We start from the raw sequence: 27,778 nt of genomic DNA, 5'->3' as shown, positions 1-27,778 counted from the left end.
GTTTACAATGTTACAATTATTAGATGATATCCTATGGAACAGAAGAGGCTAAGTTCTCATATTTAATTTGGTAAATATAGTTTCTTTTTCAGAATTAGTTGTAATACGACTATAAACATTTGAAATTACAGATTACGATCTCCAAATTAAGGCATTAAAAGATGGTACACTCACTAATATTAGCTGAAAGGCAACAGTGACTAACAAGAATCTCGCTACTGATTTTTATAATTTATACCATTATCTGGATAAAGAGCAGTACACTAACAATGCCGAATAGGATTAATTAGTTCTTTCAGTTTAAAGAGGAAATGAGAAGTGCTTAATGATCAATCTCAAGTTTATTAAGAGCTAAATTCCATTGGAGGTGAGAAGCAGCTTTGTGCGAGAACAGCAGAACAATCCAGTGTGGCCTGGAGAACCACAGAAATTAAAATAATTACAAAACAATTAATGCATGTAGCTTTAACCAACTAAATGGCTAACTGGCTGAATTCAGTTTAAAAACAAATTCCACACCTGTCAATATTCATCACTAGTAAAGCAATACATATAGTGAATAAAACGTTTTAATTTTCTGTCCAGGCAAATCTACGTGTATCACATTCAATTTTCCTTCCTTAGTAATCTAAATAATTTCCCACCTTGCTCATGATGAATGTCTTGCCAGTTCCTACTCAGTTCTTCCACTTTACATGACCTAATTAAAGAAAACATTCCATGATTGCCTATTTTTTCTCATGCATGACAACCTATTATTTTTTCTACCACCTGATTAGGGCTTTATTATCCTTGGATTTAGATTGATTTGCTGAGCACTTTAATAAAGCACTACTTAGTTTGATTTAAAGGGCTACAGGTTTCTTTCATTCATATAATTATTCTTATAACCATCTTATACTCCAAGTCCTCTGTAGTCCCTCCAAAAAAGAAAAAAAGCAGTTTTCGATTGCTGCTGAACAAGGTTACGAAAAAACAGAATCACAGGTGAAATTCCTGTTGAATCAGGCAATAAGGTTTCTATTGTGGGCAATCACAAGAGGATATTTTGCAATATAATTTGTCAAGAGTGATGAATCTGTTTCATCGTATCTGTCAGGACTGGCTCCTATGTATTAAAATTACTATAAAGTTTGCTCAAGATAAACCATAAGTTTCATATGATTAAATAATAATCTGTTTATGATGACAAATTGCATTTACTATTTTATCTACAACCCAAGGCAGAATTGGATAGTTAGGGATCAAAGATGATGATGTATTTTGATTTTATACCCAGGGATTTTTTTTATTAAATTAATAAAATGGCTGATATTTATAAAACTGTCTTTTATTTTGGGCCTTTTACTTGTAAGCTGGGTAAGTTCTGAAGTTAAGAATAAAGTGACACACATATACACATTGGCTTGCTTACTAATTAAATGAACTCCAAGTAGAGAAGTAGTGAAAATGATTTAAATATTGACTGGAGAACAAAGTGCTCTGTGAAGATTCAGGAGCCACAGATGGGAAGAGAATCCCATCCTAATACAGAAGCGTAAATCCTACGCTTCTAACAGTGAAAGACAAAGAGTGTTCATTGGTAGTGTGGGAAAGACATCCCAGTGAGTGCGGCTGGAGTCCAGGGTTTAAAGAAATATGGACTGAAGATTCAGTTACATATTATTTAATAAAAGATTCAAACATTGTTTATTTGTTAATAAGTGCATGCTATGCGCAAGGTTCAGAACAAATGTTTTCTAGGATCTTAAGAAATCTCAGGGTCCTGAAATCACACTGGTGTAAGTGAGTTTATTAGTCAATGAGATTTTAAAGAGGCCAGGATTAGAATGTTTCACCTTGGTATTCAGATACCTTCTAGTTCCTAAATATGCCTCTTCTTTAAGAGTTTGTTATTAAGGAAATCAAAGACTGCAAAGTTAAACATTGATTCACTCAAATGGTAATAGCTATAAATTTCAGTAAATGATTATAACAAATATCCCATAAACCTAACACCCATCCTATATCCAACTTTAGTAAAATTAGACTTGAAAATATTTCCAACTTGATAATATTACAAATCATATCAGAAATTAAAATATATTTATTTTGATTGATAAAATAGATGCTTATTTATCATGTCCAACTTGATGTTTTGTACTGTCCCTATTGGAATGAGTTTATGAAGCTAATGAAGATATGTATTACCTCAGACATGTTTCTTTATGATGAGAAACCTTAAATTTTATCCTCAATAAGTTTTAAGAACACATCATTCTTAGGTGCGCCAATATGTCCCACTTAAATGTTAAATCCTTGACTAATATTTCTCCCAGTCAGATTTCCAAATCATGGAAAACACCATTCCACTAGCTTCTATGAGCTCAACTATTCAGATTCTTTATATTTGTGAGAGCATATAGTATACATCCTTTTGTGCTTAGATATTTAACTTAATGCAATAATACCCAGTTCTAACCATCTTCTTTACAAAGAATAGAAGTATCTACTTTTAAAGACTGGATAAGATTTCATCATGTATGCTGCATTTTCTTTACACATTTGTGGAGGCTCAAACGTGAGCCTATTTCCATGTTGACCAAAGGTCAGAGAGCTGAAACTTACCTCTATTCCTGCAAGGTTATTGTGTTTCTTCCTATAACAAATGTCCCACCTAGATTTAAAACAGAGAATGGACACAGTTTTGACCTATTATTTTACTGTTGTAGATATCCAATCTGAATTTCAATGCCTAGAACATAGAGTAGTTTCACTACCACTCTTTTTCTACTGTACTTCTTGGTTACCTTTCACTCGCATCCTTTTTAACCTTTATTTTTGTCCTTTTTTTCTAACAATCTGTTTTTATTTATTCTTTGGGGATATCATGTACTGTATTTTTATCACCTTCTTTTTCCTACATTAGCATCTCCCAGAACTTTATCATCACTAATCACCCAATTTCATTTACTTTCTCTCATCGAAAAGAAGGAAGAGGATGAGGAAGAGGAAGAGGAAGAGAAAGATAGTAAAAACATGGAGTTTGGTTTTAGCAGGCCATGAAAGGAAACCGATTTTTCTTTTTCAAGCGACTATCACTTGTAAATAGTTCCTTTACTAGTGGGATTTTTCTTCTTCCTGTGTTCAAGGATTTGTGTTCAGTTTGAACTTGTGCAAAGCTCATACAGACAGTCAAAGTCATATGCGCCTCTGCTCTGTTGTGTCTGGAAAATGATATTTCCTTAAGGTCGCCCACCACCTCTGAATCTAATAATATTCTGTCCTCTTTTCTACATAGATCATAGAGACTTTAGGGGCGGGGTTTGATAAAAGCATCTGCTGTTCAGGACTGTATACTCCCTAGTGTCTTCCTTTCTGACTGCTGTTCATTTGTGGATCTTTCTGTTAATTTGCATCTAATGCTTGATGCTGAACACTGAGTGATGCGCTGACCCATGGGAAGAGCAGCATGTCATAAGGAGTCATATGTTAATTTGGTAGAATAAAAGTGGTAGAATTTTCCCTAGAACCATGAGCTACCTAAATCTCCGGTCTCTGGATTTATTAATATTGTCGAGTATAGATTCTATTGCACAGAATGAACTTTAAATCCAGTAAAAAGGCAGATAGTACTCCCCTAACATTCATGCCACCATTGTGTCATTGTGCATACTTTGATTTCATGTTGTTATTATAATTTACAGGTTGAGTGAGACTGATAATTACTCTTCTTCTTCTGTATCATGTATGACATCATCCAGCACTGTGAATGCTCTTCAGTATGGGTAAAATTTCTATTTAAATATCAGCTAGGTTTCTCAATGTCATGTTCTATACCATAAGTATGTGATTTCTTCAGAAACAGAGTCTTAGCATGAAGTTGTGTAAGCAAACCAACAACATAAAGAAGCATGTAGTGTTGTGAAGGACTAAATAACTCCTACATGACTCCATTGCAATTCCTTGTTTATATGTATATTGGTAGGAGATTCTACAGTACTAGGTTTTTATTTTGCCTTTCATAAGAATTTTCTTCTAGTATCTTCAATTTTTTTGATGTCTTAAAGTTTTTATTATACTGTTATACTAGTCTTTTATTTTCTTGGCTAGAATTATTCTAAGATAGGTTTTTAAGCTATTAAGAAATATTTAATTTCCTTTATTACTTTCTCAGTAAGTTGGCCATTGTATTTTGGAAGGCTACTGATTTCAGTGAACTATTTTAAAATTCTGTTAATTTGCTAAATGTATATATCAAGTGTAGAAGTTTCATGGTGAATTATTTTGCATTGTTTATATATGAAATCCTACCATATGCAAAATACTCTGACATATTCTTTTACCATTTGTATCTCTTTAATCTCTTTCTGCTGTCTTCTGGATATAGCTCAGACTTTAAATTACTTTATTGGATAGCTATGGGGACAGTTAATATTCTGTCTTTTTCCTGGTTTTAGTGAAAATGCTTTGCCTTTCTCTTTAGGTTACTATTGGCTGTGAGCCTGCTGTAGCTTCATTTATTATGTTAATGTATGTCCCTTGTATCATATCCCTAGTCCCTCCAGAACATTCATTGTGAAGGGATGCTAGATTTTGTCTAATGCCTTCTCTGAATCAAGTGAGGTGATTGGTTCTGTTTATGTCATTGATTGCATTTATTAAATTATATTTATTGAACCATCCCTCCCTTTATAGAATAAAGTCAGCCTGATCATGGTAGATAATTACTTTGATGCATTCTTGCATTTGGTATACAAGTATTTTGTTGATAATTTCTGCATCTATATCCTTTGGAATATTGTTCTAAAGTTTGCTTTTTTGTTATTGAGTCTGTATGTGGTTTAGGTATCAGAATAATAGTGATTACCAAATTAGCAACTCTAAGGAGTTTAAATTTTGTGAAACATGGAGTGAAGAAAAAGCTAGGCAGATATTACAGGGTACTAGTGACAGAAAGACACAGACATGGCAGTATGCAAAGAATTCCTGGCCAGTTATTTGTTTTCAAATAAGAATGATTTTGAGAATAAAAAAATGAATGTTAGCAGTAGTTTTGTTATGATATCCAGCATGTTTCAGATGGCCCTGGCCAATATAGTGTCATGTGACCTAGGCATGTGCTCCCATGTACTCTGTTGCCTTTATCCCTGAGTTATTTCTCCTCCACCAGAGGATGGGTTACTCAATATGTTATCACCTTGATGTGTTGACTGAGGTTTCTGTCCTGCCTGGTTCCTGCTGCTGTTAAGTTCCAAGGAAATCACACAGAGGTCTACATTAATTATAAACTGATTGGCCTGGTATCTCAGGCTTCTTATTACATCTTATAACTTAATTAGCCTATAATTTTTGTCTGTGTTAGCCATGTTTCTTGGTACCTTTTTCAGTGAGGCTGTCACATCTTACTTGTTCTGTATCTAGGTGATGATTGCAGACTAAAACTTTTCTCTTCTTATAATTCTCATTGCCATGCCTATACTTCCTGCTTGGTCACTGTTGCCCTACCTGTACTTCCTGCCTGGATACTGGCCAATCAGTATTTTATTAAAAGTAATACAAGGGACAAGATTAAAAAACCATTGTCCCACAGCACTTCCCCCCTTTTTCTTTTTTTTTAAAAAGAACTCTGAATGTAATATTATCTGTTTTGCTTTTCTCATGACCATCATACATAAAAGCTTGTAACCAACATTCTACTCAAAGGCAAACATACATGATCCAATTTTTGGAAATGTGAGCATATTTTTCTCAGCAGGCTACTTCCTGCTGATTGGGGCACTAATAATCTTGTAGGTACCTAAAAAAATAGAATTATGATCAAGTCATGACTAGAGTATCTGTGAGGCTTGATCATCTCAGGTAGCAGTCTTCTGCCTGATGTAGAACTTAGACATCTGGGCCATCCACTCCTACAGGAGATTTCTCAGGGGATCTTCCTCGATTTTTTTTAACCCAGAATGAATCCATTCCACAAACTCTCATTTCCTGTGGAAACAAAAGCCAAACCTCTTCTCCAAAGTAACATACCTTTTGACTTAATATTTGAAGTCATGTCATTTTCATAAAATATATGTTGTATTAATTGAGCAGCATTTATAAACAAATATCTTTTAACAGCTGTTGTTCCTCCTCAGGATTCACACAATTCAAAGAGAACAACATTGCATAAAGTATCCAGATTTTCTGTGTGTTTTCCATCTTAATGTGGCTTTATTTTACACTCTATTTCTTTAATTTTTATTTTTAATTTTGGCTTTTTGAGATGGGTTTTTTCTGTGTATCTTTGTCATGGAACTCACTCTGTAGACAGTACTGTCCTTGAACTCAGAGAGATCTGTCTGTTTCTGGCTCTCAAGTGTTGGGATGAAAGGTGTGTGCTACCACACCTTGAACTCACAGTGATCCATTTGCCTCTGTCTCTGCCTCTCAAGTGTTGGAATTAAAGGTGCATGACACCACACCCAACCATGCTCTCTTTTTTTAAAATTTTAAGAACTTTATCCTTCATTTCTTTTTCTTTCCCAAGCTTACAATATTTTTAAATACACAGTAAACCATTTAGAGGTTTTCTTCACCTCAGAATCTGTCTTTACTGTATATCTCTCTTTTTTTGACCATATGAGTCTTTAATTTGCTAAGCGATATGGCTAGGATTAAAGCATTGGTTTTGAGAGCTGAATCCAGCCCATTTCTTAAATTTTTTTGAGAGTCTAGTCCTGTTTATTGCCACAACTCTATGGCATTTCAAGTTCCCTGTCACCACCTAGAAACACACTATCACCCATTCATCAAAATCATTTAAGGGTTTGATGGCAGTGCTTTTTAAAAGAACTGCAAAGTTTTGCAGCTAAAGTTGATTCAGGAAGCCTCTCTTAAATGAGATGCACTTGTCTCTAGCAAAGAGATCAATCCCCAAAAAATTGCTTATACCAAGAAACCATGCTTAATGCTGTTACTCTGTGCCTAGAATTACTTCCCAAGCTCTCTCAGGTTTTCTGTGGATGAAGTTGTCCATATATTGGGCATGGCTAGCTCAGTCAGTAGAGCATGGGTCATGGGTTTGGGCCCCACGTTGGGCACCATTTTGTTGACTGAGGTTTCTGTCCTGCTCAGTTCTCACACTCATTAAGTCCCAAAGAAATCACACAGAGGTCTATATTAATTATAGACTGATTGGCCTAGTATCTCAGGCTTCTTATTAACTCTTATAACTTATATTAGCTCATAATCCTTGTCTGTGTTAGCCACATGGCTTGGTACCTTTTTTGACAAGGCAGTCATATCTTCTTTGCTCTGTGTCTGTCTTTCTTTGCATCTGGGTAATGATTGCAGACTAAAACTTTCCTTTTCCCATAATTCTCATTGCCACACCTCAACTTCTTGCCTGGTCACTGTTGCCCTACCTATACTTCCTGCCTGGCTACTGGCCAATCAGCATTTTATTAAAAATAATACAAGTGACAGGATAAAAGGCCATTGTCCCATTGTGTTCATTTTCTCTCTTCTTCCCACCATCCCTCCTCTTCCTCTTTCTTCGTCTTTCTCTTTCTATCTAAGCAGGCTCACTTTAAAACAGTGTATAAAAATACTGACTTTGCGAGTTTTGAAAATTCTAAATTTCATGATTCTACATGTGTGGGCTGTGGAACCCCAGACCCTGAATTTCCTGTCAACAACTTTTTTTTCCAATGCTTGCAGCTCCTCTGAGCAAAACAGCTTGTTTTCCTGTGTTAGCAACTGCTCTGAGCATGAGACCCTCAGGAGTTTCTGTTGCTAGGGGAGTGGTTTCTGGTGGGTTTGGCTGTGGCACAGCTATCAGGTAAGGATCCCTATAAAAGCTGCACTGGAACACAATAAAATGGACATTCTTGGGAGAATTTAAGGATGTTCTGTGTCCCCATTCTCTGTCTCTCTGTCTCTCTGTGTGTCAATCTCCAGGTCCTTGCCTGAGACTCATGAACCATCATGTAGCACAGGCGCGTGCTGTACTGTAGCTCATAGCTAATAGCGCAAAGAGCAGTTGTGGCATTGTGCTTTACACTATGTTTGGTAAAAATTGGAGGAAGTAATTGTCCAGGCCCACAACCTCACATTCCTTTTTCCTACTTAATATTACCACTATATAGAAATTATTCATAACACATTTATCAGCAGCCTTCAGGGAAAGCCTAAAAAATTTACTATGACTTACCATTTTTTTGTTATATCTACCCCTTTATTTATAGACACTAAGTCCCATGATCTATTTGCCATTATGAACCTTCTTCTAAATGCAGGAATTTGATTTCTATTTCATTCTTCTCTGTCTACATTTTAATTCCTAGTGACTTGATCTATTTCTACATTATTATTTTTCTACTGGGAAATATACAATTTAAATAAAATATAAAATTATCACCTCAGAATTCTTCTATAAGATTTAGTTTCATTTACAAATCCTTATTTGACATTGTATTTGATTCTTACAAGGGTCCAGAACAAAGTTTTAATCCTGACTCTTTTTTCTGGTATTAAATTTTCTTTTGTTCATCTAAATAGATAAGGTGATTATTTATTATTATTTAATATTTCTAGTAGGTTCAGAATTTTCATTTTCCCCTCTTTTTCCGTAGTATTCTAGATATAAATGTGGATAACTTCAAAGTTTCATATCCAATACTTTTCAGTTATTTTTATTTTTTCACAACCATTTGAGTCCACTCCATAGAGTATCATGTAATCTGGATTCTTAATAACAGACCTATTTTGTCACATAGCTATATAGATATGTTTACTCTACTTTGGTATTGTGATAATCATTAAAGGAATGTTTTCGTAGTTCTTGAAGTCTAAAAGTGTAGGTTCAAGGCTTCATAGTGGTGAGAAAAGTCCAGTATGCTGAGTTCAGGTAGCTGTCAACAGAACTACAGTGCTTACTGCCCTATTGCCGTTTATCTTCCCTGAGCCTAGATTTTATTTATATGTTATATAAATAGTTTATACATTATATACAAATAGCTAGAACACACTTCTTGAAAAGGTACTGTAAATTTTCTTATCCAGGTGTTTAGATATGTGGTGTGACTTTACACTTGTGTAATGACAACAAACTACTGGCATAGAAATACCGAATACACTCCAACAAATACCTTTGTGTTCCTCTCTAGACCTTTAATAACGTTAGAGCTCTAAGATGATAATGTTAACTTTGTCCAGAACATAAACTTTCCTTCATGTGTTTGCCAAATCACATGCTTTCCAAAGTTTAAGACTTTTGCTGTGTTTTTGTCCCCTGCTTGTTTGTTTTAAGTGGGAGATTTAAAGGGAAAGAAAGGAATCTAAGGAGGGAAAAACATAACCAATATATGTTGTATAAAAATAATTTAATTTTCAATAATAATACTAAAAGCATTTGGTACTTATAGTTTTGATCAAAACTTCCCATGTCTTTGAGGACAAATATTTATTCATTGTCTTGGAAAACAGACTCTTTGGTTGGTAGCACTTAAAGTCATGGTGCCAATATGAATTCCGTAAGTATTTCCATGAGGAGGCAAAGATGCAAATCATTCTGTTTTCAAACCATTGTTCTCTTTCCTGTATATTTTTAACAATACTAAAGGAACATATGTTGTCATTAACTATTTGCTTTCATTTTTCACTGAATAATATTTTATGTTTAGTTATTATGGTATGTAATTCAGTACAATAATACCTATATTTCTATTTCTTATAAAAGAATCAAATAACAGCATTTAATGACAATAGATCTTTTATACATTAGCCTAAGAAAGAACGAAAAGCCAAATAGCAGTAGTATTTTTTAAATATTATATTTTGGTGTTCTTATGTTTTGTACAGGAGTTGTGATGGTAAAAAATAGCAACAGAGAGAAGAGGAGAAGAAGGAGGAGAGAAAGAGACAAGTGGGGAGAAGGAAGATGGAGAAACAGTGACAAAGAACTAGAGATAAAGGGTGAGAAATCATAATGATATTTAAGTAACAATTTTGAAATTTCCTTTCAATTAAAGGACTCATGTTGATGTATTTAATGCAATAAGATTCATTACAGAAATAAGTTCAACTCTTGACCTGGAGACAAGCATTTTGCCTTTGTTTAAAATGAACAAAGCTTGTTTCCCAGCACCAATACTGAATAGTTCACCATGGACAGACATTCAAGTTTCATTGGATATGGCAGTTTCTTTGGCTTCTAGGATACCAGAACACACGTGCACAAATAAATAAAATGTTTTAAAAATGAAAGTAGTAAAAACAGTTATTCTCCCGGGAAATCTATTAAATCTATTTATAGAAATAGCCTAACCGAATAGAAAGTTTTGGTAATTGTTTAGTATAGTTATTCCTGTTTGCTGTAGATAAGTGATGGAGGAGGGTTATCTGTCTATTGTGTTATTTTCATTGGTCAATAAAGAGACTGCCTTGGCCCTTTGATAGGACAGAAAATTAGGTAGGCGGAGTAAACAGAATAAAATGCTGGAAGGAGGGCTATAAGGCAGACGCCATGGAGCCAGCCACCAGGTCAGACATGCTAAATCTTTCCCGGTAAGCCACACCTCGTGGTGTGATACAGATTATTAGAAATGGGTTAATCAAGATGTGAGAGTTAACCAGTAACTAATTCTCTAGAGATAATGGGCCAGGCAGTATTTAAATAAATACAACTTATGTGTTGTTATTTCTGGGACTAAGCTAGCCGTGCGGGAGCTGGGTGAGGTGAAAAGCAGGCCTGCCCGCAGCCCCTCACTACGGGTAAGTATCTAGAGATCAGTGGATTAAGACAGAAACACCTGTAGCCTATGATGGTGTTGCGTGCCTGCAATCCCAAAACTTAGAAAGCCAAGGCAGGAGAATCATGTATGTAAGCTCAGTCTGAGCTGTGCATTGAGTTCCAGATCTACCTAATAAATGAGGAGGAGGAAGAGGACAAGAAAGAGGAGGAGGAAGAGGAGGAGGAAGAGGAGGAGGAAGAGGAGGAGGAAGAGGAGGAGGAGGATAATATTTCAAAAATATAACAAACATATAGCATTGGGTTAATAGAACACACAATCATGTCTTTTCTGTATAAGGAAACAATTAGACAGTTCCTACGCAATCTGACTTAAAATAAAATACAAGCTCTCCATTTGAAGATAATTCAATAAATATTAATATAATTTGTTGAATGTATGTGAAACATCATATATGGTAAAGGGTGGACTTAAAGAATGCAAAGAATTTTAACAGATAAATTGGTCACTGCCCTACAAGGGGAGGAATAGAACTATTAACTTTTCTTTCATTAATGTTGCAATAATAAAGCTAAGATGACAACTTAGTATCCAATAAGGCAATAACATCAATCACAATCAGGTTTTGTTTGTTCTGGTTAGTCTCATCAGAATATATTGTATAAAAATGACTTTATTTTAAGTGAATAAATTATGAGAGCCTGGTTTGTTTGGATGCTCACCTTTATAGACCTGGATGGAGTGGGGAGGACCTTGGACTTTTATGGGGCAGGGAACCCTGACTGCTCTTAAGGCTAGAGAGGGAGAGAGAGGTGGGGAGGGGGAGGGAAAAGGGAGGCAGGAGGAGGTGGAAATTTTTAATAAATAAATAAATAAAATAAATTAGTTTGTTTGCAATTATTCATGTCTGATACAACTTAAGCCAAATAGAATTATTTTGCAGACATATTTTTACATTTATATTAAAAGAATAATGCTTTTCGGATTTACTCTGAATACTCTTAAACTATACATTGCAAAATTCCATATCTTTATTTTTACTTCCAGGTTATTAATGCAAAATGTACTAGTCAAGCCTGGCAGTGGTGGTGCACGCCTTTAATCCCAGCACTTGGGAGGCAGAGGCAGGCAGTCTCTGTGAGTTTGAGGCCAGCCTGGTCTACAAGAGCTAGGTCTAGGACAGGTTCCAAAAGCTAAAAAGAAACCCGGTCTTGAGAAACAAAAATACCAAAAAAAAAAAAAAAAGTATTAGTCAAAAAGAGCACACTGGTCGGTCTATACCAAGAGCATCTGAGGCATGTCATAGACTGTCTAGAAGGGTTTTATTGTCCCATACCCCAGTTCAGACTGGGATAATTTTCATTCAAGGATTCTAGTCTGAAGGTTATAGTTTTTACATTCTGTGAACTTGATGACAGTGTTTAGAAATGGAGTGGATACAGACATCGATCACATCATCACTCTTGTTTCATTGGCTGTATCTATGAGCAATAAACAACGTCAGCCATCTCAGAACTGTAGAGCACAAAATCACTAGTGTTTTGCCTTTATTTCAAATATATTGTACACAATCCCCTACTTTGGACACATGGTGCTATTTGAGGTATATTTCAATTTTCAGCATAATACTGAAAAGTGTATACAATTGTGTTGAAAAAAGAAACTTCCAAGGAAACACTATGGGTTGGCCCCCTTGCAGTTTATATGCTTTGCTGATTTATGACATCATGGGAATACTCAAACCCCTAGCACCACTTATAGTATATTAATAAAGGAAAATGAGGATGCTCACATGTGGGAAACACACCATTTTATTTCCTAACATCCCTATGTAAAACCTCTATACCTGAGGTTACTCAAATGCAAAATAACTGCACTGAAACATTACAACATGTCATAGATTTTCTTTTATAAAAATATGAAGCAAGGTTGCCTAATCTAAAACATTACTTTTTTAAATCCATAACATCAAAAATATTTTTCTGCACTTGTAGACATTAGAATAAGGGGCTTTTCCACTGTAGCCGTTGAAAGTGACATGCTCTAGTAGTATTTTGATGAATTACATGATTATAGTTAAAGGAACAATTTCATCATGCTTGGATTAATAATGGTACTGTGATTTGGCAAGTCTCTTGCAGCATTCTCTAGCTCATCACTTCAGAAGACAGGCTTCTCCAGGCCGTCTATTGTGAAAAAAAAAAAAAAAAAAGAAAAAAGAAAAATAAAATTCAGGCTGCTACAGAGCTTCAAACGAAGGGCCCGTAGAAACCCGTCAGCTATAGAAAGTAATGCATTTCCAGATGCTCAGAACATCCTAGCATGACAACATTACCTCACATGACTCATTTTAATTTCCTGTATATCTAATGGAAAAGAGTAAAGAGGTATTTTTTGAACATTTTGTTGTTTATCAAATTTAATTGAAAAAACTGTACACTCCACAGTGCTACTGGGACACAGAAATTGTATGTGTATGGGCTTATTTTACATCTAGATTTAAGTGGATTAGGAAGGATAATATATAATCAATGCAACATTCATTTGGGTATCAATCAAGGAAAACACACATAGCGCTGAGTATTACATAATTTCAGCTATAAAGGGTACAAATTGTGAACTGATTTAATATATTCATAACTAAGTACTCTCCTTTAATGTAGCTTGCAATTTGTTTCACAAAATTATTCCATTCATTTCCACTAAAATCCTGCATCCCTAGATACATTTTCTTGAATGATACATATTAAGACAATTTTTAAAAGATTTATACTTCAATCCACCATTGTAGATCAGAAATAGTCAAAATGAACAGTTTATTTTCTCTTTCACAAAGATATTTGGTTATTAAACTAAATTATGAAAAGTATTCTTTCTTACTGAAACAACTTGAACATATTTTATTAGATTTTACTATAATGTGGATACACAAAGAACATTCAAAACCAATATATACTAATAGCTTTGTGTTTCTAGCACATTTAAATTGATGACCAATATGGTATAGTGTTATATTTTATTTTTAAAAGTACAACTAGTGGAATGTTATGCATCTATTTTTCCAAAAATAATTACTTAATTCCTTTTCTTTCTTTTTTCTTTTCAAACTCAAAATCCAGGTCTGTATTTGTCAGATAAGATGTACCTACATAAGCAACAGCTGTGGTATTCTTAGGGGAACCAGTTGATTCCTGATTTGATTTGAGACCTGCTCTTGACGATGGAATTTATGCCTGTTTCTGTAAACTAGACACACACACACACACACACACACACACACACACACACATACACACACACACACACACACACACACACACACACATACAAAAATCAGGGCCTGTTTTAGGCAGTATGAGGGAACTGGAAAAAATTGTTTAGTTAAATAAATGAGCATAATGACCAAATACCCTGGAAAAGTTTTTTATTTATACTTTTAGACAACTTCCATTCTCATCCATAATCAGGAAAGTCTCTCTTTCAAGACAAGAATGGAGAATGCCAATAAGTATGACTCCTCAATGCTGGAGATTATGTGTTGGACCAGTGCACAGTCTTAAAGAAGACATTTATGCCATCCTCTCTAAGACACGGGCTGGATGAAAGAAAGAAAGATGTAGAATAGGAAGCTTTTCAAAATGATGTCTTCTGTCAAGATACTGTCTTTACAGCCTTAGATCACAACAGCGGGGTGCCTGCAGCAGTTCAGCACTAGAATGGGCCAATCAACATACAGGTAGAGATAGAAGAGGTCAAGGACCCCTATCCATTATTATGAAAATACTTGCTAATGGTAGATTTCTGAGACTGGCAGAAACTTTTCCTTCTGTTGTATACCTAACAATGACCCTATACAATAGTTAAAATACATAGTTCATGAAAGCAAAGCAAAATCACAGGAAGGGGGAGCTGCAATTTGCAAGAATGGGAATGAGATTACAGAAGATGTGGGGTGAAAGTAATCAGAATAAATTTTAAACATGAAAATGTTTGAGAATGCTCAATGGAATTAATCAGGACAAAGAAACAATTTATGTTCTAAAATACCTTGTCTGCATTATTTTGAAGTACACCAATATGAGAAAATCCATTCACCATGATAATTTCAAAATTTGCATCAACTAATAATATTTGTTACATTCTCTTTTTAGATGGTTTTGCTTTCAACTATAAATGTAAAACAGACAAACCCATACAAACACCAATATACAAAAGATGTGTTTCTCTTTCTTCTCTGACAAATTAGGAAACAGTCTCTCCCTACAGTAAGATGCATGCACAGACATAATGATGGCAGAAGTCGGGGCTGAGCATCATTTGGCTACTCTGGCTGCTATGAGCCAATCAGAACTGTCGAACTTTGAGTCCTACATACTCTCCCAGAGTTGCAGTATTTAGGTGTTGCCTCCTAAGTTGAAACAGATTGTTTTGAAGTTAAAGAAAAAAAAAAAAGAACAGACATCATAGTTTACCCAATACTTATTCAGATAAAATGGAAAATTGTGCTACTGAATTTTGCATTTAATACATAAATATAAATAAATGCTATCAACTGAGTTTCACTTTTCTAGGTAAATTAGCTTTGCATGCAATTTATAAATTTAAGGTTCATAAGCACTTAATGTGTGTGCAATGTCTATAAGGTAACCTAGTATTTACACTATGTAGTATATTTCTCTTGAATGGAATAAATGACAATATATTAATGATTACAGTTCTGGTACAAGTTTAAAGTTCTTAATGATTGGCAAAGTAGTTTTTTTTTAAAAAAATGCTCTTTATTAACATATTACTTTTTTATATTCTATCACTAAAAACCAAACAATTGTTATCAATTATTTCAAATTACTGCCCACTGCAAAATTTAATTCCACTGTGGTGTCCTTAAGGTGTTCCCTGCTCAAGACAACTGCTTTAAATTACTATTGTGCTCAGTTTAATGATGAGCACAAAGACAGAGAAATGCACTACATGCCAGAGAATTGAAAATACAAAATTGTCTGAAGCCCAGAATACAGTAGGAGGAAGTGGAAATTCCCAGTGCTGTGTTGCTTTTCCCTAGGGATCTATGTAGATGCCCAGGGTTGCAGCTACCATTTGGAGTAGGAGCCTCACATGTATAGTGAATGTTTCCTTAGTTTTGGCTACGACACAGTAGGGCTCACAAAGGAGTAAGAACAGAGTGAGAACAAATCAGGCTGAGGCAGATATCAGCTGAGCTTTGAGCCATTGGAATGGCCTAGGAAATATTTGCTCCACCAAGTAGAGTAAATTTTTCTGAACAACAGTTTTCATGAGACATTAAACAAACCAAAAAAAAAGAGCACCCTACATTTCAAATTATACCTAAAATAAGCAATACACAAAGCACCAACCTCCTAAAAAGGAAAACAAGAAGACAAACAAATATGAGTGACGGCCAAGTAAAGTTGAAAGATAGGCATATAAATTTCTGATTTCAGAAATATCAAAACAAATATTAAAATAATAAGATGTGTCAGATCATTTGTGCATGAACTAGAAAAATATTAAAAATAATAATAAAAAATTTAGATAAGTGAAAATTCAGAAAAAAAGAAGTACAGCAGATTAGAAGTGAGTAAATAGAGTTAGAAAACTCTAAGAAATACTTTCAGTTAACAGCAAAGGAATCATGGAGAGATAAAATGATTGACAGCAGAGGAAGAGAAGCAGCATGGTGATTGAGCCTCCTCATCTTTCACTGTACCACACACATTGTTATGAAAATGCTCATTCTTTAAAATTTATCTCGAGAGATAATCCAAAACCAATAAACTAAAATAAGATTGTAAATAGTGATTCATACCATGGTGGCTCAATGGAATCTTAGTGAGAAACAGGACTAGTGAGATGATCCTAACAGAATTCCCAACAGAAATAGAGTGATACAAGTCACCTATATGGAGAAGGAACAAAGATTGCAGATGCTTGGCAGACACATCAGCGGAAGCAAGAAAAAAAAAAAAAAGACTAGCCTTCTTGTAAGAACAGAGTGCAAGAATGAATCCTTCACTTTTAGGTTCAGTGAATATTTATCTCTGCCTTAAAAGAAAAATAAAGATGGTTTCAGATGAAACTGGGGCGTAAGTAAAAAGAATTACAAGCCAACTACTTGGCTTTCTTCATTAAACACAATTCCATAATGTATAAATTGGAGTAAAGAAATCAGTTGTTTGAGTGGAGCATATGATTATAATGGATTTCTGGCTTTTATATATCTTTTGAATATTCAGTGACAATCACCAATATATATATATATATATATATATATATATATATATTAGAATATGATGGAATGCTGGGTGGTGGTGATGGACGTCTTTAATCCCAGCACTTGGGAGGCAGAAGCAGGCAGATCTTTGTGAGTTCGAGGCCATCCTGGTTTACAAGAGCTAGTTCCAGGACACGCTCCAAAGCTCAAAACCCTGTCTCGAAAAACCAAAAAAAAAAAAAAGAAAGAAAGAAAGAATATGATGGAGCAACATAAGGTGGAATTAGAGCCCTATTCAGCTATGGCCACATGGATGAAGTTAAGTCATACCTATCTAGTCTGTTCTCTATTGAGCCCCGTTAGGTCTTACAGTACCCATACTGATATCAAGTCTTGCTCTGTCATGTTCTCATGAACTACGTATAATCTCACGCCTTCACTTCTTGCTTAATTTTCATTGCCAGTAAAGTGGGAACAGGAAAGTAGCAAACAAAATTGTGGTTTGTCTTTATACACTCTCATCTAGGATAAGAGAACTTGGCTGAGAAATGATGAAATATACTCTTGTCTGGAATAAGAGAACTTGGCTGAGAATTCATGAAATAATAAGGCCTGGGAGTAAGTAAATTGAGCAGAGTAGCTGTGGAACCTAGTCTAACAATGTGAATCTCTAGTATTAATATTACTCTAGGCTTTCTTCAGAAGCCTGGCAGTGGACATGCATTTGTTTGTTTCTTCTGTTTTGTTTGCTTAAAAGTTCTCCCTCTAACTTTAATATTTTTCTCATCTAGGAAAGATGAGGAGTCTCACTGTTTAAGTAAATTTCTCCTGTGAAATATTGTATTTAATTATTACAATGATTTCTCATTCCTTCTGAGGCTACACTTAAAAGTGTTGCCTCTTCCTGGAAGGCTCTTTGAACAAAAAAAGATCTACATTTCAGAGCTTAAATGATACATTTTTTTTTAGGAGTTTGAGGCTCATCTGAATCTGTGGTCATTGATTAATCATGGTTTAATTTATTTATTCTTTAAGTGATCCACAGTTATTTGCTTTTAAAGGATAATTTTTCTTTTTTTAAAATCATACAAAAATTCAATACATTTTGATTATGGTTTTGCTTTACCCTTCTCCTCCCAGATCTGCCCCACCTCCCCACCCATCCAACTTCTCTTTATTTCTCTCTCTTTACAAAACAAACAGGCAAGTACAAAAAAAAAGAATAAAAGTAAAAGAAGTGAAAAAGCAGAACAAAGGAAACCCACAATCAGAAACCATAGTACACAGAAAAATACCAATGAGATAAAATCACTTTTACAAAACAAAATAAGACAAAAAATCTACAAAATCACCATTGGGGTCCATTTTATGTTGGTCATATACTTTGGGCTTGAGACCACCCCAGATGTATGATAAAAACAATTAGTGTTCTTTCATTGGTGAAAACTTTTTTTTTCTTTTTAAGCATTTATCTATTGGTGATTGCTCCTTGTCAAGGATGGGATATTGTTTCAGCTCTGGGTCTCTATATGACCCATCATATACATCAATGATATACATCATTGGGTATGTACATCAGAAGACTGTGTCTTGAACAGACTGTTTCCAAGGTGCCATCCATCCCCTCTGACTGCTGCAGTCTATCCACCTCCTCTTCTGCATGGTTGCTATACTATAAGGGAAGGTGTTTGATGAAGACATCCTATTTACTACTGGGTATTCCTTGTCTGTACACATTATATTGTTGCAGATCTGTCTGTATGAACTCAAATCACCTGTAAGAGAACATTTTCTTGATGATGGTTAAGGAATATTGACCTGTGATATTGAAGAATTATGGAGGGGAAATTTTATTGCTATGTGTTTTTAGCAGAACTATACTATCTAATCTGCCTCAGGTTCTTGGTCACCTGGGTAGTGCCAGGCATGGGCCTTAATTCCAATCAGATAGTGGTTGGTTATGCCACTATTGCACTAGCATATTATGCAGACAGGTCACTGTTGTAGATTGCAGGGTTTATAGCTGGCTGGTACCTTTCACCTCTAGTTGTGTACAGAATACCATCCTGTGCCATAAACGCTAGTCAGTAGGGTGAAGGCTACAGTTAGGCACCAGCTAAGGACATTGTCTGTTAAATAATAATTATATCTTTGAGATTTTCTTACTGTGTATTTTGATTGTATTCACCTACCTCAACTTCTGTCACATCATCTCCACTCTCACTTCCACATCCCAAACTAGGATTCCCCCACATATAGTCTGGTTTGTGCTGCCCAGTTACTCTTGGGAGTGATGATGTGGGATGACCTTCTGTATATGCGTTACTGTTATTAATTAATGAATAAAGCTGTTTCAGCACAAATGGCTTAGCAGAGTAAAGCCAGGTGGGAAATCTGAGCAGATATATATAGAGAGAGAGATTAGTCGGAGCTGAGGAGACATCATGTGGCCATCATAGGAAACAAGTGCCAGAGCATTCCTGGTAAGCCACAGCCATGTGGCTATACATAGTGTTGCGTTTGTGTCATAGAACCCCATTTACCTTCAACTGCATAATGCTTTCAGCAGACAAGTAACATTTTGATATGTAAATGTGACTTGTTTTGGTAATACTTTCATTATCCGATGAACATCTGGGTTCCTTCCACTTCCTAGTCATGGTGAATAGAACAGAAACAGACAGAGAAACTCAAGTATCTCTGTGTTCTTTGGGTTTATGCCTAAGAGTAGTGTAGCTGCATATTATGGTGGGTCTGTTTTCAGATATCTGAGAGACATCCACACAAATTTTCATAGGGCTGTTACCAGCTTGAACTCCAACTCTTAGTGACTAAGTTTTTTCCCATCTGTGCCAACATCTTATGTTGTTTGTATTTGGATATTAGCTATTTTTAATAGAATAGGATAAGATAGAAAAATAGTTTTAATTTGAATTTCTCTGATAACTACAGTGGCTAAATAGCTAAAAATGTTCAGGCATTTGTGTTTGATCTTTTGAGAATTGTTTATTTCCATGCCCTTTTTTATTTCGATTGTTTGTTTTCTTTATATATAAGATTTTTTGATGATCTGCACGTTCTTGATATTAACTCTTTGTGAGCTGGATAGTTGGTAAATATTTTTTCTGTTCTTCAGGCTGCCTCTTTACTCAAATAATTATGATGTTTTGTCATACAGACCCTGGTCTCACATGGTCCCATTTGACAATCACTAATTGTCATGCCTGTACTACCCAGGTCTGCTCAGAAAGCTCTTTTCTGAGGCTATGATTTCAGATTTTTCACTAATATCTCTTCTATCAGACTAAGGATTATCATATCTTATATTGATGACATTGATCAATTTGGAGTTGAGATTTGTGCAAAGTGAGAGGTAAGAATCTAGTTTCACTCTTCTACATGTAATTATCCAGCTTGCCCAACATTATTTGTTTAAGAAGGTGTTAGTTGTTTGTTTTTAGTATGAATTTTTGGCACCTTTGTCCAAATTTAAGGGACTGAAGGAGTTTGAATTTAAAATCTGTGTCTGTAATTCTAACCCACTCCTCAATGGTTTTGGTTTTATGAAAGTACCATGTTTTTTATGGCTATTGTTCTGTAGTATAACTTAAAGTTATAGATGATAATAATAAAATACCAGGCATTTTATTGTTCAGGGTTTTTTTTGGTTTATTCTTGGTATCTATGTTTCCAAATGAAATTATATTTAATGTGGGAGGCAATAAATCTTAAATTTCTTTTTCTTGACTAAGCATTTTCACAATATCTATTTACATCCAAATACACAGAAGGCGTTTACATCTTCTGGTCTTCTTCAATGTCTTAAAATCCTAATTGTGTAATTATTTTACTACCTCAGTTAGACTTATCAAAGAAATTAAATCTATGTTAACAGAGAATGGAATTATTTGCCTGATTTTTTGGGGGTATGTTTATTATTTGTATGAAAAGGAAGTCTACTAATTTTTATGTGTCAATTCTGTATTCTGCTAATTGACTGAATATATTCCTCTGCTGTAGGAGTTTTCTTGTTCTAACTGATTAAGTTCTTAAATGAATAGAACCATATCATTTGCAAATAAGGATAACTTGACTTCTTTTCCCATTTGTGCTTCTTTTATCTCCATTAATGGTCTTATTGCTTTAGTTAAAATTCCAGGCTCTATACTGAATAGGAAATGACAGAATGGGTATCCTTGTCTTGTTCCACATATTAGTGAAAATAGTTTTAATTTTTCTTGGTTTAACCTAATATTGGCTACAGACTCATTGTGTATTGCCTTTAATAGGTTGAGATGTATCTCCAACAATCCTATATTCTCCAGGAATATTATCAAAGAGAAATATTGAATTTTGCCAAAGGCATTTTTACAACTAATAAGAAGCTATGTAGTTTCTGTTGTTTTTAAGTTTATAATGAATCTTTAGGGATTTAACATCATGCATCCAAATTTTGTTCACCTCCCAGTTCCTCCATATCCCCCTTATCCCCATTGCATCTCCCACAGAACAAAACAAAGTAAGCAAACAACCAAAATGCAAGAATAACAAAAACCCCAATGAACCAAAACAGAACAACAACAAAAAAAGACACACCCAAAACAGCAAAACATCTGTTTTACCATCTCCCCTGATTCCCCATCACCTTTTCATCCATCCTGACAGCATGGAGGCTTCAGAATGTCATATAGTATACTCCTTTGTCTCTTAAGCTTGAAGGAAAACTGTTCATTGTGATGAGTCCCTAGTTCTGTTTCATATTTCTGGTTTTTGGTACATGATCCTCACTGGGTTCTCACCTGAGCTCTTCTGGGGTATGCTGTGTCTCAGAGATCTTACGAGTGTCTTTCTACAAGATCAGTCCCTTCATGAGCTCCAGATGGAGATCTAGATGGGGCCAATGCTAGGGTGGGTCTTTCCAAGACCGAGTTGTGGAACTGTGTGTTATCCAGGCAGGTTAGATTGAGCCGCTGGTACCATCTGCCTCAAGACACAGTGGTGGAGTCAGCTCCCCTATATGCACGTCCTCAGGGAGGAGTTAGTTTATGTTTTATAATCAGATTGTGTGATGAATTCCATTTATTGATTTATGTATGTTGAGCCATCCATGCATCTATAGGATCTGAATAATTGCTGTGGGACAATGGTCTTTTATCCTGTCACTTCTATTATTTTCGTTAAAATGCTGATGGATCAGGAACCAGGCAGGAAGTAGAGGTGGGGTGAGAAGAACAGGAGAATTCAGGGAAGAGGAAAGGTCAGTCTGCAATAGTCACCCAGACACAGAGAATACAAGATGAGAATGCCTCGCTGATTAAAGGTACCAAGCCACATGGCTAGCACAGACAAGAATTATGGGCTAATATAAGTTATAAAAGTTATAAGAATCCTGAGGTAATAGGCCAACCAGTTTATAATTACTGTAGACTTCTGTGTGTTTCTTTTGTGCTGAACAGTTGTGAGACTGGACAGGACAGAAACCTCAGTCAACAAATAATATTATATGTTATTTGAGGTTTGTAAATATGTTACCGAGAAATTTTGCTTCCATTGTCATTAGTGATTGGTTGACGATTTTCGTTTTCATAGTTCTTTGTCTGGTTTTAGTATCAGGCTAATACTTGATTCATAAAAAATGTTTAGATGTGTTTTTTTTTCTTTTTATGAAATAATTTGATTATCAGTGGTGATTCTTCTTTGAAGGTCTTGCAGAATTCTTCACTGAAAAAAATTAGCTCTGAAGATTTTTAGTTGGAAGATTTTTAAATTACTCATTCTTTCTCACTGGTTTTCGCTGTTGCTTATTCTCTTATTACAATTTTGATAGGTCATGTGTATCTAAAAATTTATCTACTTCCTTTCGATCTCCCAGTAGAGTGATATAGACTCTCAAAGAAACTTTATGTTTCTTGACTTTCCTCAATATCTGCCATAATGACTCTCTTTTTGTGTCTGATTTTTTTTTGCCAACTACAGATGGTTTATTACCAATGTCTTTATGTACAATCAGTACAATTTGAAAAAAAAAGTTCCTGGTGTAATACATTCCCCAGTGCACGTAAAACATAAATACATTGAAACTCAACTCAGAGTAATGTCCTCCCCTCCAAGAAGGGGTCTAGGTATAGGCTACCTACACTAGCTTAAAGACCTAAGGGTCTGTCCTGGTCTGGTCGTACACCAGATGTCATTTGGGCTGTTAGTCACCTCTGGTATTGGTTGTCGGAGCTCGTGGGGAGCCTCTGGCTATCAGGGTCATTTAGATAACTAGCCACCTCTGGTCTTGGTTGAAAGAGCTTGATATGGCCTGGACCAAAAGATAACACAGATCCTGGGCTGTCAATCATTTCCAAGTCTCAGCTTTCTGGATGGAAAAACAGGTTTTTCATCTTTCCCTTTGGATTGTCAAGCCTGTGTCAAGAAACATTCTTGGTTTCTCTGGAGATCTGTGGGCACAAGGACCTTCCTGCTATGCTCTCAACATCTTTCCCTTTCCAAGCTCTTGGCTACTAACATTCTTCTCTCTGTTCTATGAATGAAACCTATATATATATTTTATAATTATATTTTAATTATAATTAATTAATTATAATATAATTAAATAAATATAATATTTAATTATTAATTAAATATAATATAATTAAATTATATTTATATTTTATATAAAAATATGTATTTAAATTTACTTATTTATTTATTTATAAAAATTTCCACTTCCTCCCCTCCTCCCAATACCCTCCCGCTCCCCCCACTCCCTCTCCACCTCCCTCTCCACCTCCCTCTCCAGTCCTAAGAGCAGTCAGGGTTTCCTGCCCTGTGGGAAGCTCAAGTTCCTCCCCCCTCCCTCCAGGTTTGGGAAGGTGAGCATCCAAACAGACTAGAATCCCAAAAAGCCAGTACATGCAGAAGAAACAAGACCCAGTGTCATTGTCAATGGCTTCTCAGTCTGCCCCCATTTCAGCCACATTCAGAGAATCCGTAGTGATCACATGCTCATTCAGTCCCAGTCCAGCTGGCCTTGGTGAGCTCTCATTAGATCAGTCCCCTTGTATCAGTGAGTGAACGCACCCCTCGCGGTCCTGACTTTCTTGTTCATGTTCTCCCTCCTTGTGCTCCTCATTTGGACCTTGGGGGCTCAGTCAAGTGCTCCAATGTGGGTCTCTGTCTCCATCTCCATCCATTGTCGGATGAAAGTTCTCTGATCCTGCCTGCCTTGCTCACGTTCTCCCTCCTTCTGCTTCTCATTTGGACCTAGGGAGTTAAGTCCAGTGTTCCAATGTGGGTCTCTGTCTCTATCTCCATCCATCGCCAAATGAAGGTTCTATGGTGATATGCAAAATATTCATCAGTATGGTTATGGGCCAAGGCCAGTTCAGGCAACCTCTCCTCTGCTGCCCAGGGAACAATCTGGGGACCTCTTCTTGGACCTGGGAACCCCTCTAGAATCAAGTCTCTTGCAAACCCTAAAATGGCTCCCTCAGTTGAGATATCTACTTCCCTGCTCCCATATCCATCCTTCCTCCCTCCCCCATCCCATTCCCCCAAGCTATCCCCAATCCTCTGCTTCTCCCTTCTCTCTAACCATCTCCTCTTACTTCCACCTCCCCACCCCCCGTGCACCCAAGTTTGCCTGGCAATCTTGTCTACTTCCAATGTACAGGAGGATAACTATATGATTTTCTTCAGGTTCACTTTCTTGTTTAGCTTCTCTAGGATCACGAATTATAGGCTCAAAGACCTTTAATTATGGCTAGAATCCACTTATGAATGAGTACATACCATATTCCTCTTTTTTGGATCTGGGTTACCTCACTCAGTAAAGCGTTTTCTATTTAGATCCATTTGCATGCAAAATTCAAGATGTCATTGTTTTTTTTTTTTTTTTTTTTTTTTTACCACGGAGTAAAACTCTAATGTGTATATGTGTCTGTGTATATGTAATGTGTCTGATTTTTTTATTAACTCGAGGCCTTTCTCTTTATTTTGATAATTTGGCTAAAAGTTTGTCAGTTTTGATCATTTTTCATAGAACCAACTCTTCGTTTCACTCGTTCAAAAAATTATTTATAAATTTCTAGCTCATGAAATTGAGACTAGTTTCATTATCTCTTACCATCTACTCCTTTTGAGTGTTTTATTTTCTAATAATTTCACATGCAACACTAAGGTATTAATAGGAAATCTTTCCAGGATTTTATGTAGCTACTTAATGCTATATAAACTTTTATAGATAAACTTTTCTCTGAAGAATACATTCATTTTAAATCATAGATCCTTGGTATACTATATTTGCATTTTCATTGGATTCCTTGTATTTTAAAGTTATTATTTTTTATTTTACCATTCATGAAATTCTTGTTAATGTATTTTTCATTTTTAGCTTTTGTAGTTTGTGTAGTTTCTATTTGTACTTGTTAGTTTGAGGACAACTTGACACAAAGTCATTTTCTAAATGAAACCTCAATTGAGAAAATGACCCCACTAGATTGATCTGTGGGCAAGTCTGTTGTGCATTTTCTTAATTAATGGTGTTGGAACATGCAGTTATCTGTGGGAAGAGTCGTGCATGGGCTGGTGTTTCTGAATTCTTTAAGACAGCAGGATGAAGAACCATGAGAATCAAGCCATTACGAAATATTCTTCTATAGCCTATATATTAGTTTCTGTCTCCACATTCTTTTCTTAAGCTCTTCTCTTGACTTCCCAGGTTGATGAACTACAAGTTGTAATATGAAATAAACCTGCTTTCTCTAAGTTTGTATTTTTACGGTAATTGAAAAGTTACCAATATATTTTGTCTTATGTTATTGTTTATATCCAACTTGATATCTGTGTTTGCATCATTATGCACGATATTATTTTAAAAATTATTTTAAAATTTTATAGCCTTCTAAAGAAGATGTTGTGTTATTTGGTGTTTTGGTGGGATTGCAAAATTATCTTAATTATTAATGTTTCTACATAGCTTTTGTCTTGAAAATTTGCATTTCGGTCATACTGTTTCTCTGATGGTTTTGGGAGCCATGTGTTCGATGAAAGTTTAGAGCTGTCATATGCTTCATATGCTCTAACATGCCTTTTTCTCAATGAGTATGAAATAAAAACCACTAGCTCTTCTGTTTGGATTTGAAATCTGTTTTGTGGGATATTACAATAATTGTATCTGTTTGTTTCTTAGTTCCATTTTCTTCAACTATGTTGTTTTTAGCCTTTTATGCAAAGGGATTATCTATTATGGATGGTAAGGTACATTTCATAGAGGTAAAAGAAAAACTGATCCTGTTTTCTTATCCATTTTGTTAGTCTGTGCCCTTTTCTGGGGAGGTATGAGACTAGTCATACCAAGAGTTATTGTGGAATTATGTTTATTAATTTCTGTACTTTTTGTATGCCTGGAAGAGATGTTGTCTTCTTACATCTTTATTAGTTAACCACTCTGGAATTATATATTTCACACACATTCTTTAGTGTGTTAATATTCTCTTCACACCAAAGTATTCCTTCCACTATCTTCTGTACAACTGAGTTTGAGACAAAAAAGTTCTTTAATTCGTTTTTATCATGGAATTCTTTTCTTCCTCCTTCAATCAACATTAATTTGGACTGACACCAACGGTGTCATAAGATTTATGGAATATCAATCCAGGCACTGCTGTATTTCAAGGTTTCCACGAGGGATCAGGTTTTATTGTGATGGGTCTGCCTTTGTGACTTGATGATTCTCTCCCTTCACTTCCAACATCTGCTTTTCATTACGTTTAGTTGTTTTGATTATTATGAAGTTTGAGAGTTTCTTTACTAGTTCTACATATTTACTGTGCTGCATGCATCTTGAACATTAACAAGTATACATTTACTTAGATTTTGAGACTTTTCTTCTATGATTATGTTGAAAATATTTTGTATCACTAAGTAGGGAAGCCAGCCTTCAGTCAGCACCAGGATATGCAGAAAAAAAATCCATGAAAGCTGCAAATGCTTAAGAAAAATTGTTAGCTATCTGGGTGTTAGACTTTTTCTATCTGAGAAAACACGTGTTTTTGATGGTAGCTTTCTGTTTTACTTCATCCTAAAATGCTCTATCTACACATAGCTACATCCTTTACATGCAGTTACATATCTCTTCTTGTATACATATATCTCTATCCTAAATGGCCATTCATCTCTATGCATAGTTACACTTATTTTCACAAGTCTGCACACCTTTCTTTTACATATATTTTTTCTACATCTCTTTTCTATACAGCTTCACTTCCCTTGCTTCCATAGTTACAGATATCAGATCTCCACACACTCACAGCTTACATCTCATGTACATAGCCCTCTCATACAGCACTTTACACAGTTACTTTCCATGGCCACAGCACTTTCACACAGCTCTCTCTCTCTCTCTATCTCTCTCTCTCTCTTCTACATCATCCACTCACTTGTTCACTCTTGCACTCATTCTCTCACACTTTTCTCATGTTTCTTCATTTCTCACTCAGTGCACATGCACACGCACACACACACACACACACACACACTTCCCTCACATTCGGCACAGCTCTTTTACCAGCATCTCTATAGAGCTCAAAACAGCTGCCTCTTCTTCACTGATGTTCTTCTCACAGTCAAACTCCGGACAATTATATGCCAGATTTTCAGGGCCCAACAGTCTCATAACACATGATAAGTCACAAAATTTCTCGTTGGCTAATGATGTCACATTGATGGGCCAGTGAACAATGCCTGGACATGCACATAACTCTAAATTGGTGAGGGTTCTCAGACAGAAAGTAAATAGTTCGTTGAGCCTTGAGCCTTTAACATAAACTGGGGATGGGTCTATGTG

General features: G+C 35.5%; 1 pseudogene; it reads right to left on the bottom strand.

Annotated features, from left to right (window-relative positions):
* The window catches only part of LOC125394869 (nucleophosmin pseudogene), a 39,912-nt pseudogene extending 12,521 nt beyond the window's left edge, over nucleotides 1-27,391 (bottom strand).
* Nucleotides 27,392-27,778: the final 387 nt, after the last annotated feature.

Source organism: Myodes glareolus, chromosome 21, assembly GCF_982192425.1.
Source record: "Myodes glareolus chromosome 21, mMyoGla1.1, whole genome shotgun sequence".
Taxonomy (NCBI): domain Eukaryota; kingdom Metazoa; phylum Chordata; class Mammalia; order Rodentia; family Cricetidae; genus Myodes; species Myodes glareolus.
The sequence above is the reverse complement of the archived record's forward strand: the minus strand, read 5'-3'. Positions and strand labels throughout refer to the sequence as shown.